Below are 12,355 nucleotides of genomic sequence, written 5' to 3'. Positions count from 1 at the left end.
GCAGAGATCTCGCTTGCTTGACTTCATATTGCACATTAAGTCCAAGTTTTTATGACATTTCATATGATATATCAGAAGATCCCACCAAATCTGCATCATCCTTCTCACAGCATCCCTTCACCTCACTATTCATAGTCTTGGGTTGATGACAACACAGCTTGTTTTTGGCAGCTGCCCTTGAACGTAGCACTTGCAACTTATCAATGTAAAAGTAACAACGTAAAGTAACAACAAAGTATTTCCGTGTAATGCTACTTTCTACTTCTACTCCACTGTATTTTGGACACAATATATTCTATTTTGTCCTCCACTATATTTATTTTAAAGCGTTACTTAGTCACTAGATTAAGGTACCCAGCAGTACATAAAGTATTTACATTGAGCCCCATGTCAGCAGGAACGGGCAGAACCGGAGTCATAGCCAATGATTAGCTGCTCAGAGCCGAGAAACAGGTGCAGAGCCAAAACTTCTGGAGGAATAAACACCAGACGTTGCTCAGATCCAGAGCCATTAACAATAGGAGGAGAGCTCAGAGATTACTTTTCAACCTTAAGGATTAAAAAGTTTATTTATCTTCACTCCTGTTTATCAACCTGACTGCTACATTTTCGGAGAAGATTTAATGTTTAACGTTTTATTTGTGTTTGGTTTAGTCAGGTAGTAGCAACGGTCATCCAAATGAAATGCACCTTTTTCTTCAGTGACCTTGCTGATTTCTCTGGGTTTGAACATTGTTGGAAACATTTGGGATAATGTAAGTAAACGACTCAACAAAATATATAACAAAGGTCGTTTTTAGACATTTTAATACAGAATTCCTACATATTATATCTTGAAGTAAAAGATTAGAGTACTTTTTCTATCTCTGCAAATTATAACATGTATTAAGCAGATTTTTCCCCTGCAGGTTGATTTTCACATTGTGCTGACAACTGTCTTCAGTAATACGTATGAAACTCGTGGTTAATGTGCTACAACCCCCAGTTTGGTCATTTGAATGCTGTATGTAACATGTGAAGACACTTTTGTTCTATCTTCTACTCTATCTGCACTCAGAGGCGGTTGGCATTGATGTGTGGCAGTGTAGCTGTAGATCAATACAGTACAGTCCTCCTTAACGGGCATAAAGCTTCCCTCATTTCGCCAGGTCGCCTGTCTGCACGGCATGCCTACGGGTTTTTTTGCTGCCAGGCCCTCCTTTCAGTTAGACCTCTGTGTTTGTTTGACTCTCTCTGACAACAAGGTCAGTGGCATTGCCCAGTAATTGTCCTAACGGCCTGTATACCTGTTGGGTGGAGGCGAGTAATGAGAGTTTTTCATTATGGGCGGGACGGGTGAGTGCGCCTGGCAGATGCTGACAGGCAGCAGATGTGTAAAGTTGGGGGTGATTTGTAAAGGGGTCAACTGCATCACAGAGGAGATGGAGGGCGATGTGGGGTGGGGGTAAATTATGCTGAGGGACATTGTCAGTCATACTGCGCCCCTGTCACAACAAGGTAAAGGTCAGTTCAAACGGTGATGTCGTCAACTAACAACCAGCACAGTGTGGTCATGTCAGAAACTTTCTGTCACGTACTGACCGCAGATGTTTAGCTGAAAGTTAATTTTGTCTCTTTAGGCCTTGTTCCAGTTTGTTTTTCATGTGTAAACCCTGCTTATAGCTGGATGTGAATGTGCAAAAAAAAACCTGTTCTGATGTTCTTTAATGCTTAAAACTTTGGATCTGATGTTTTCCTGCTCAGAAAGCCACAATTGTTCTCACTAAAAATGTAAAATTGACTCTTCCGTTATTGCAAAGTTAAGAGAAGAGAACAAAGAATACAAAGCGTCAAGCTCATCTTTGTTCGGTAAAAGAGAGAAACTTGAAAACCGATGGTACGGTATTATGGTACAGTTGTATTTTTATATTTAGTAAAGGAAATAGATGTAAGAGTACGTCCTCTCCTGACATTTTGTGCATTATTTTGTTTACTTAATAGACTAAGATGGGGAACTCATACAACAGCAAGCTGAAAACTACAGGGGGCTAACACACTATCGCCTCTCGAATTACGGAAGAGGACGGGCTGGGGCTAGCTGGTTAGCATGCTAACTTCATTTTTGAATGTTTTAAACTTAAAATTCTGGCGATATCATACAAACAACCCCCTTAACGCTGTGTTTCTCAAACGTACACGTATTTCATATTGTTCCCCTGGTGGATCTAGTTTGTGAACCACTGCATTAATGACACACACAACATGCTTTAGTCTCCTCAGGCATTCACATGGCTTTGTAGGCATACATGGATTCACAAATCAATGAAAATCATGATCCGCAATTGTGAGATAGCTGTGGGTGACGGACCGAGGATCAGAGCATTTGATCTCATTTCCATTCCTTAAGCTCGAGTCACTTTTAATTTTAAAGAGAAGAGAGCATTGATGGGATTCAAGTTCAAATGATGAAGAACATTAAATACTCAGAGTAAGAATTCATCTGTGTGTAAGACAAAACAATTGTGTAACACAGCAGCATTTTGTGCACTGGGTACAAAGCTGAGCTTTCTTGGCCTTATTCCCTGGCCAGGCCTTCAGATTGCGCTGTCTGTAAATTGGGCTACACAGATATTTTGGCCGGCCTGTCCTCTCCTCACAAAAAACCCAACGGCAGCCACAGGGAGGTGAGTGTTGTGGTGGGTAAAGGAGAGTGTACATATTGTGAGAGACCAGGAGGAAACTGCTGCAGCTGCCTGTTTTTCCACAGGACTGAGGCCCTGCTCGTAATGTGGTCCCTGGCATCTGCACAGAGCGCACTGTCACTCAACGTGAGCATTGATTAGCCATTGTTCTGAGAAGGTCACATCATAATTCATTAACAATAATTAGTCCCGCAGTGCCACCTGCACTCCTTCCCTCGATTGCCCTGTTAAATTACGAGCAACCATCACGGTTCACGCGTGGAACAATGAAGATGTATCCGCAACGTAAAGGCAAGAGCTATTAGTTACATTATTTAAATGGACCCGTTTAAACCTGGGGAGCTGTCTTTATGAAGGGCAATTAGGCACTAACCGTAATTGATAATTCGTGCTAATTACAATTAGGAAATATAAATAGTGGGTGTAGGATTAATCATCATTGTGGTTAAGCGGGGAGCAGCCTCGGTGCAGGCTGGGTAGGTGTGATGGAAGGCAATGGATTATACCCCATTCATCTCCATCTAGTGCAGAAACAGATTGTGTTTGTCCCTTTATATTTCTCCATTGACCATTATCTCTTTTTTGTTTCTGTGCCCTTGCCAAATAGTCCACGAGGTTGTGGCTGTAGTTAGTGAGCTGCAGAGTGAGAGCACAGCGGCTCTGCGGTGTCGATGTTACTGGGAGAACTGGTGTCTTTTAGTCCGTTAAAGCCCGACAAAGGTGATGCTTTTATTACTGAGGAACATTTCTTGCAGTTTTGGATTTTAGATTTTAGATTTTTTCCTTAAAGTTTCGATCTTTTTTATCTTTTCCAGTTCAGGTTTCATCAGGAGTTTTAGTTTAAAAAAAAAATCCTAAGTGGGTATTTGTTTCTTTTCTAGTTCAGTTGTTTGTAGTTAGCACCCACATTACGTCAGTGTTGTTACACTAGGAAACTGTGGGTGGGGCGCCAAATCGCACAAAATGCCCATTTCTACGTAATGTTGCTTTAAGTTAAGAATAGGTGTTTTTATACAGTTGCAATATATAATATGTAGGAGACATAGATAACTGAGGCGTTTTTGGGTTTTTTTAATAGTGCACATATAAACAATTACTCAGCTCACAATAATCCCAAACAGGAATTACCGTTCAGTAAAAAGAACCAGAATTAATCTGCCCATTACTCCTGCCCATTAAAGGATAAGTTCACCCAAAAAATGAAAATTCAGCCATCATCTACTCGCCTTCATGCTGGTGGAAAGTTGAAAGATGAAGTTTCGTGGTCCATAAAACATTTCTGGAGCTTCACAGCAAAACAGCGTTGCAGCATTCTCTGAAGTAGATGGGGACTTGTTTTAAAACATAAAGAAACCCCCCAAAAACATAAAATTTCTCCATACAGCTTGTCCTTCCTCCAAAAGCCCAAACTGATTTGAAAAGACATGAATAAAACCTGTTTTAGAGCCAAAATCTTCACTGTATAGGAGAAAATAAGGGCACAATCTTGGCCGTGTTTCAAGGGTGTAAATAACATCTTTGTCATCAATTTGGGATCTTTGAGTTTCTGGAGCGCTGGATTACACGGATGAGTTTTATGGAGCCATTTAATTTTTTTTATTTACTTTATTTTTATTCTAATTTAGATTTGTTTTAAGTAAGCTGTTTTAGTTCACATCTAATTTTATCTTGATTTGTGTTTTTATGTGTTCATAATAATAAAATCACTATCTAAATTTTAGTTTCCCACCTCGTTTTTGAGTCGGACTAATATTTACGCCCTCACCGGGCCGCGTTTCACATCAAATCTCCGCCCTTCACCTCTAATTAGACGAAGGTTCTCCCAAGGTCAACTCATCTGACCTTTGAACTCGTTATCTCAGCCACGAGGATGAAGCTGCGCGCTCCAATCCGGCACACTCGCTTCTTCTCCGGTGCATGACGACTATATCATGTGACACAATGAGATGCAACCTCATGAAGAGATTCCCACTACGTCTCGTCTTACATTTAAACTACACACAATCCGTCACCATACGCTGTGTCAAGCCACCCACGTACGCGAGCGTTTGCAGTCTAAACAACGGCTCTGATGAGTCGACTTACACATCAATTGCCTAACAGCGTCTTTGGTCTAAGAAGAGACAACAGTCTGATTTAAATGAAAATACCGAGCTGTCTTAGCTGAGCAAACAAACGAACGATCAGCCAGGCCTCTGCGGTAGGTATGTGGGCATGTTGACTCAGATGTGCCCCCATTAGACTTTATTGCTTTATTCACGAGGGATTTGAATTAATCATTGGTGTTTGTATGTGTGTGTGTGTGTGTGTGTAAGAGAGAGACAAAGAGAGGGAGACGCCTCTTTATCTGCACTGTCATTTGCAGATCCCAGCCTGTATTATGTCAAACTTACCTCTACTATTTCTAATTCTGTGGCTGTTTGGTATTATGATCAAATGCTATTAAATAGCTGAATATTCCATTTAAAAATCATGTAAAAATGTTATTGAAGCAAATGAAAAGAGACTGTTGGTTTTGTGGTAAAGTTAGTGACATTCTTCTGTTTCCTTTCATTGTGAAATTTGTCGCAGGCTAAATGTTCTTCCTTGTTGTTCTGTCTAATAAAGTCCAAAAATGCTTCCACGTCGTGCTCTTAAAATGGGCCCCTGCACCACGAGGCCCCCACTGGCTGCTGGTAATTGCTACAGTGAGAGCCGGACCGTTGAAGCTGCTCTAATCAATAAAGTCTTCATCAGCCATTTCCCCTGATGATTCTCCCTCATTTCTCCCTTAATTGTTCTTTTTCATCAAACAAGGTCTGTGCCGTGAGCGTGTGTGTCTGTGTGTGTGTGTGTGTGTCTTTGTATGTTTGTGTGCTCCCTGGAGCGCGCTCTCGGGTCCTCCCTCTCAATGGACTGCGGCGGCTAACAGATTGCTAATAGAAGTTGGGCTGCGAGCAGCGGAGGGAACCTTTCCCTCTGATAACAAGACGGTGACCTCCATGGGAGGAGGATTACTGTTGATCCGGGCTCACGCTTCCCCAGAGCGGCTGCACTCCTGACACTGAGCACGACCACTGACTCAAATAAAGACCCAAATACGTTCAGGTGACGGATCAGCTGAGTTGTACTTTAACCTGAGCAATCAACAGGAAGCCAACATGCTTTTTTATTAACCTTCAGTTTTATTGTACCAGCTTTTAGAAATGCATTGGCACATGTGGATACCTGTAGCAGTTGAATGTGATTTTAGGATTATTAACCACCAAATAAAAATATTTATAATTACCATCATTGACAAATGGTACATTTATATTTAATGAACTTTTCTTAATAGTTATTGATGTTTATATTACTTTGTAAATAGTTAATAAATACTCGGTCAATCATCTATAAACACTATGTGTGCTACTTCCAAATGCTTAATAAATGGTTTATAAAGCATTTCAATATTTGTAAACAGTGAAATAACTATTAACTAAAGTTAAATTAACTATGTGATTTCACCATTTAAGAAAGCAGTTTGAAGGTGAGACACCCCAAACCTGCCAACAACTACTTAAATTTCAATTTACAGCATTTTTTCAAAGGTGGTATTATCACCACCACATCATATAGTGACGATCTTGATCTAGCATGTACATTTGTTATCGAAGTAAGTAAAAGAAAGATGCAACTTATTTCTCATAAAAACGTTTTTTTTAAACCCAGGTGTTTTCAGGATGCATAGTGATGAGGTCATTTATCTGTTTGTGGCTACGTATGATTAATAACTCTATTATGAAGATGATACAACAAAGTAAACTGTGTCAGCGACGCTTCATCAAAAAATAAGGTGGTAAGCAAATTCAAAACTCAAGTTGTTTATGGAAAGTTTTTGATCAACTAAAATATGAGCTGCTCATATGATATGTTCAGTGTTGATAGTTGCCCTCTGCTGCCCTGTAACCTTCATCCTCAGACTGTTTTGGCCCCATGACTGCCAAAGAATCGGAAATGATTGGGGTATAATTGTTTTCCTTTCGCGCTTATTGCCCTTCTGTGCTAGTAAAACGGTGTGGGTCCTCTCCATCCCCCAGGGGGAGGAGTCGCTGGCTTTCATAAGGCGTCCGTCCTGCCTGCGTGGCTCTGCAGGCATCACTGCCCATGTGGAGCATCCAGCCATTAAAGGACCGACTCCGGAGCAGAAGAGGGAAAAAGTGGAAGGAGGGGGCTGTTGTCTGAGTTAAAATGGCACTTTTAGTGTCATACAGGTAAATACAGCTCATAGCAGTGAGACCTAATTTCACATCCCTACAGTTATGACACCCATGAAATGAACTTAAATGCAAAAATACTGAATTTATAACTTCTGTCGAGCTACCAGAAGAGGTGAAAGAGTCTACAGATTTCACAGAAGTCAATGCACATTAAGAATTCTTCATTAAATACTCAAATATACCTCTCCTGAAACACCAATAAATCTTGCAAGTTGAACTGGGGGATCATCTGGCGGGGGAGCGCAGGGTCATTAACTGCTCTTAATAAGATATGACTAGACCTTCCCTGAAATTAAAATGAGCTGCCATCAGTTTAACCTTATTGATTTCACACTTGCAGTAGAGAAAAAGGAAAAAGTCACTGTCGAAATACTTTTTTGAGGTTACTGTGTGTCTGTTTTGATCACATTATACTTAATAAATGGAGAAAAAATTAAGACATTTCACCATATTACACCAATTCTACATTCCTTACACCTACGTCTGAATCACTCCATGGCTCTGGGCTGAAATGTATCTCTGACATGTTCGAGCCATATGAACCATCTAGACCCCTGAGGACAACTGTGACCAGAGCTGGAATAATCTTCCTGTACATATCAGAGAAGGTCTTTTAAAGCCCTGCTTTCAAATCAAAGCTAATAACTAAATCCTCTTAGCTTAGCTTTTAAATTGCCATTGTTTTTAACAGATTTATTTGTGCACCAAAGTATGCTGTTTTCTATTATCATCTATTATCTCTTTATTTGAACTGCACTAGTTAAATAATCCTAAATTCTGTGCTTCTTGTATTTCTGCACTTTTGAGTTGAAGATCTTTTCACTTTTGCTGTATAATAAAAACACATTAAGTTGCTTTGATATATTAAATATGCATTGCCATATAAACAAAAATGCAAACTCATGCTTTCACTGAGACGCAACACTTTATAATGAGCTCCTATGTAATTAGCGTCAGTTAACAGGTAATCAGGCCCTGATAAGCTTGCCTTTGTTCTCTTAGATCCAGCAGCTGCAAAGTGTATAGTTATCTAGTAAATGCATAATAAAGTATGTAATAATCTGAATAAAGCAACAACACAAAGCTTAGTAAAGGTTTAACAATGGCATAAGAGGTAAGTTAGTTAAAGTCAGTAAATGTTTGTAATGTTATTATAAACAAGAAATTCATGTAGTCTATGTTAATGAGTTTCTAACAAGTGCTTAGAAATGTCTTATAATCAAACAATAAACATGTTTATGATGATATGATTGACATTTATATAATTGTATTAATGTTAATAAACATCTTATAAGCTATTAATTAATGCTTAATAAAGAACCTACATATAAAGTGTTACTATAGCGTTGCAGCAATACCATGGTACCAAAATTGACCGTTGTTGTACTGTGTACATTTACTTATCTTAGGTTTTGAATTTTACCACATTACTGCTGTTGAAAATATAAAATACTTTGAGTGTATATCAACTTAAATGTCTGTCAGGACATTGTACACACCGTTCTGTTTTCAGCCCTTAGTGGGTCATTTTAACTGATGATCGATATATTTTCTGAGATGGTCATCTAAAATCTCATACTGTTTCAACCCTAGTTAGCAGTTTTTGCTTTAATCATTATAATTACATTAACTTTAAAGTCTTGACCAATTGCGGAGCTACAATAACTTAATATGTGTACGAGATGATAACAGAAAATGGCTAATTTCTCCATTAGAGCACGCATAGTGAAAGGATTAATGCTGCGGTGGCACCCTGCCATAACAATAAATACGGCCTTGATGAATCTGTCGTATATCACGATTTATGGAAGCTTTAGGGTTGTTGACTTACAGGGTTTTATTGAGAAAATTAGATTTGAGTTGTCTAACAGCCGGGCCACTCATCTCCTCAGTAAACTGCTGTAGATTGTGCCGACGTGGGTTTTATCGACATATCCCATTACTGAAGTCTTCACGTTTTATGACCATTTCCATAAATTCTGTCTGGGACAATCTCCGCTCTCTGTGGGGCTGATGGAAAGATCATCTCAGGCCTGTCGTTTGACGCTTCAGCACCCTCTCGCATACACATTTATACACACACACACACACTCATCATGTACTACGAGCTGTGTGGCTCACTCTCTCTATCTCGTGATCGGAGATGCCCCCCCTGCTCAGTGATGGAAATGATTCAGACTCTCCCAGACATCAAGGGAGAGGACTCTGAGTGTTGAATGAGTTTACAGATGATGAGAGTCTTAGTTCAGGTCAATCTGTATTTACAGCTCAATCACTTAACAGAGCGGGCCTCTCTATTAGACCTCTATCTATCTGGCTGGGTGACAGTCAGCAGCAAATAGGGCAGTAGAAGGGACACGGAGGGCAACTGATAAGACCTCTGGGACACTGAGAGCACTCTCAAGGGGGGTTTCTCCGGTTTTCTCCCATCCCCATGCCACTATTAATCCATTTATGGTCAACATTAGGTTATTGATCAGATATAGGCCGTACCCTTAATCAAAAATGATGGGTTGGTATGGATGTATTTAATGTTATATCTAGTTCCCACCAGTAGTGCCTCTTGGAATAATTTTATTTTGGTTTGTGTGAGAAAAAAAAAAAACTTGAATTCCCCCAAATTGAATCCCCATTCGGTCCAGTTCGTCCCAGTTAACACAACATAACAGAAAGCTGAATCATACTTCCGAACACATATGGTAGAACGTTTTGTGGATTTCATCCAAACCCCACTGAAATCAGTGCAGCATTGAAAAGGGAGTTTAAAATATTTAGAAATATGCACTTGAGGACCACAAAGGAGAATTCAGCCCAGATACTTTAAAGGGCTGACTCTCCAAATAACAAAAAAACACATGCTTCCCTTTGCCTTTTATAATATCACAGGAAAAGGAGAATATTTCTACTTCCTAATTGGGTTAAAGAAAAACATCACTGTCAGCATTTCAACATATGATAGTTTTAAGGAGACCTTGGGACAATTTCCAGCCATGTTTGTGGCGAGAAAATTGGGTGTTTGTAACGAGACCTCAGAAATCTCAAGCTGTGTTTGCGGTGACAAAAACTGGTATTTTAAGCTAAAGCATTATCTTTTCCTGACCCTAATTAAGCGGTTTTTGTGCTCAAAGGTCCTATTTGTAAGCAAAGTTGATGTTTGAGTCAAGTACTGACGATTTGGGGTTGTAGGAAAGGTCGGCCTCCGTCCCAATGCGTCACTATTTGATGAGTTAGGAAACCAAAAGCGTCAGAGGAGTTGGAAATAAGACTAAAAAATCTTCAAATAGGACCTTTAAATCTAACCAGACCATGAGCACAACGTTGTCACAATGCAACATGGAAAATTTAATTGATGAAATGGAGTTTCAGCATATGTAAGGTTGACATTTGTTCTGGCAGTTGGGTTGATAGTATATGTCCATGAATGTCTCATGCACATTTATTTCCATTTGTTTAAACATGGGTTGACCAGAATCTGACCCAAAAAAGCTGCTGAGAATGTCTGGCCCATCTATATTTACCCATGGTTAAATTTGGCCCAATTTGTAGTAGAACAGCCTCGACATAAACAGTGGCATATAATTTGGTTGAACTCTGTACTCAACTTCTATTTAGGTTCTTGCTAAAAGGCACAAAGGAGAATAACGACCGACCCTGTGTGTGTCGTTTAATGTCAGATAAGCAGTTTCATACTTACTCTACTAACAGCCGTTAGCTGCACTGTTTTAGACATTAAAATGTGTCTTTGTAACGTAACTCGCACATGGAGAATAATGATGGAAAATCAATAGTGCTGATTTTGTCCCCTTCAGACCCTAAAGACATTTTAGTGTCGTGTTTTAACTTCTTGGGGGGGTAGTTTTCAGTAGTTTTCATTTAGGATTTCTATTTTTAACTAATTTATTTAATTTTAAATAACCGCACACAATTTTAATCATTATTAACTCACTGCACACTGTGGACTGAGATACTATATGTGATATTTTCTCTGTCAGAAGGGGGAGCAGTTACCTCAGAGATCTCAGCCTGTGGGGAACAATGACAGGAGTTGCTCTGTGGGTCTGCATGAGTTTTGTTATTAACAACAACAGAATGAATTAACTGATGAATAACCCAAGATTAATTTAAGATTAGACAACTGGATGAATCCCACTAGGGGTTATTTGCTTGAACATCTTGCCTTGCACACATACTAAAACATACAGTAACATGTAAACACAACAATAGATGAGTAATGAATGAAATAAGAATAAAATACGATAAAATAAAGTCTAATAAAATATGCCAAGGAGTTCAGTGGCATAAAGGAATGTATAATAAATAGAAGATGATAATAAATAGTTTGATCATCAATTAATAAAATCATTTAAAAAAAACATCTATAGAGATTTTAAAAGACGAATTGCAGAGGGAATAAAAGATTTCGAGTAGTGTTTAGTTTTACAAGCTGTGCAGTGCAACAGTGCAATGTAATTATACAGTATGTTCATGCTTGTGAATCAAAATATCACATACCAACCTTTTTATTGCAAGAGCACACTCACTAAGAAACTACTGAGGGGAAGTCAGAAAGTTCAGTCATTGTGCAACATAACTCAAATCTGGCTGTGCACTGTTTTTGGGGGGTTTTTTGCTCTAAATGAGTTTTTAAATGAGATTTCTGGACTCAACACATTGAACTCATCACCTCTGCACATATAAAAGTAAAATGGTGCCATCTGCTGGCTCGGCGCTGTAATGAGGTGCTACAGAGTGAGTTGGCTGCAGTGTTTTCCCACAAATTACATGATGGCTTCATTATTCTGCTCACTGGATTTAGCCTTTACATGCTCCGTGTTACACACAGTCATAAAACTCTCCAGCCCAAAATATTACTAAAACATGTGCTGATTTGTATACTCGATTGTGTGTGTGTGTGTGTGTGTGTGTGTGTGTGTGTGTGTGTGTGTGTGTGTGTGTGCGTGTGCGTGTGTGTGTGTGTGTGTGTGTGTGTGGCACAGTGGATGCCTTTATTAAGTATGAGCGTCACTGGCGGCACAGTTTGTTCCTTGGAGACAATGAAAGGTGTTGTGCAACAGTGTGTGAAATGATTATTGGCCCTGACACGAACTCTCAGAAGATGAGGCCCTGATAGAGAGGTCAGGACGGGGTTATCAGACAAGCACGCAGATGAGCACCCTGTCGCCGCTTTTTGTAAAACATTAGCGCTGTTATTCCGGCTCATTGAAGCTGGAAGATGAAGGTTAACCATATTGTTGTCTGAGATCTGCGCACAGGGACACACAGCAGTTTAGATCTCTGTCCGGCCTCATCTATCTACTCAAAGGTTCAAAGCCACGGGGAGCGTTCGGCTACATCCCCCTGACAGCTGCCTCTCAGGGTTGGGTGTTGAATAATCATCGCTGGGCTTATTGGTTTGGTTATGGCTTCTCAAATTTC

This window comes from Pagrus pagrus (assembly GCF_965226575.1).
Source record: "Pagrus pagrus genome assembly, chromosome: 15".
Classification (NCBI taxonomy): domain Eukaryota; kingdom Metazoa; phylum Chordata; class Actinopteri; order Spariformes; family Sparidae; genus Pagrus; species Pagrus pagrus.
The sequence above is the reverse complement of the archived record's forward strand: the minus strand, read 5'-3'. Positions refer to the sequence as shown.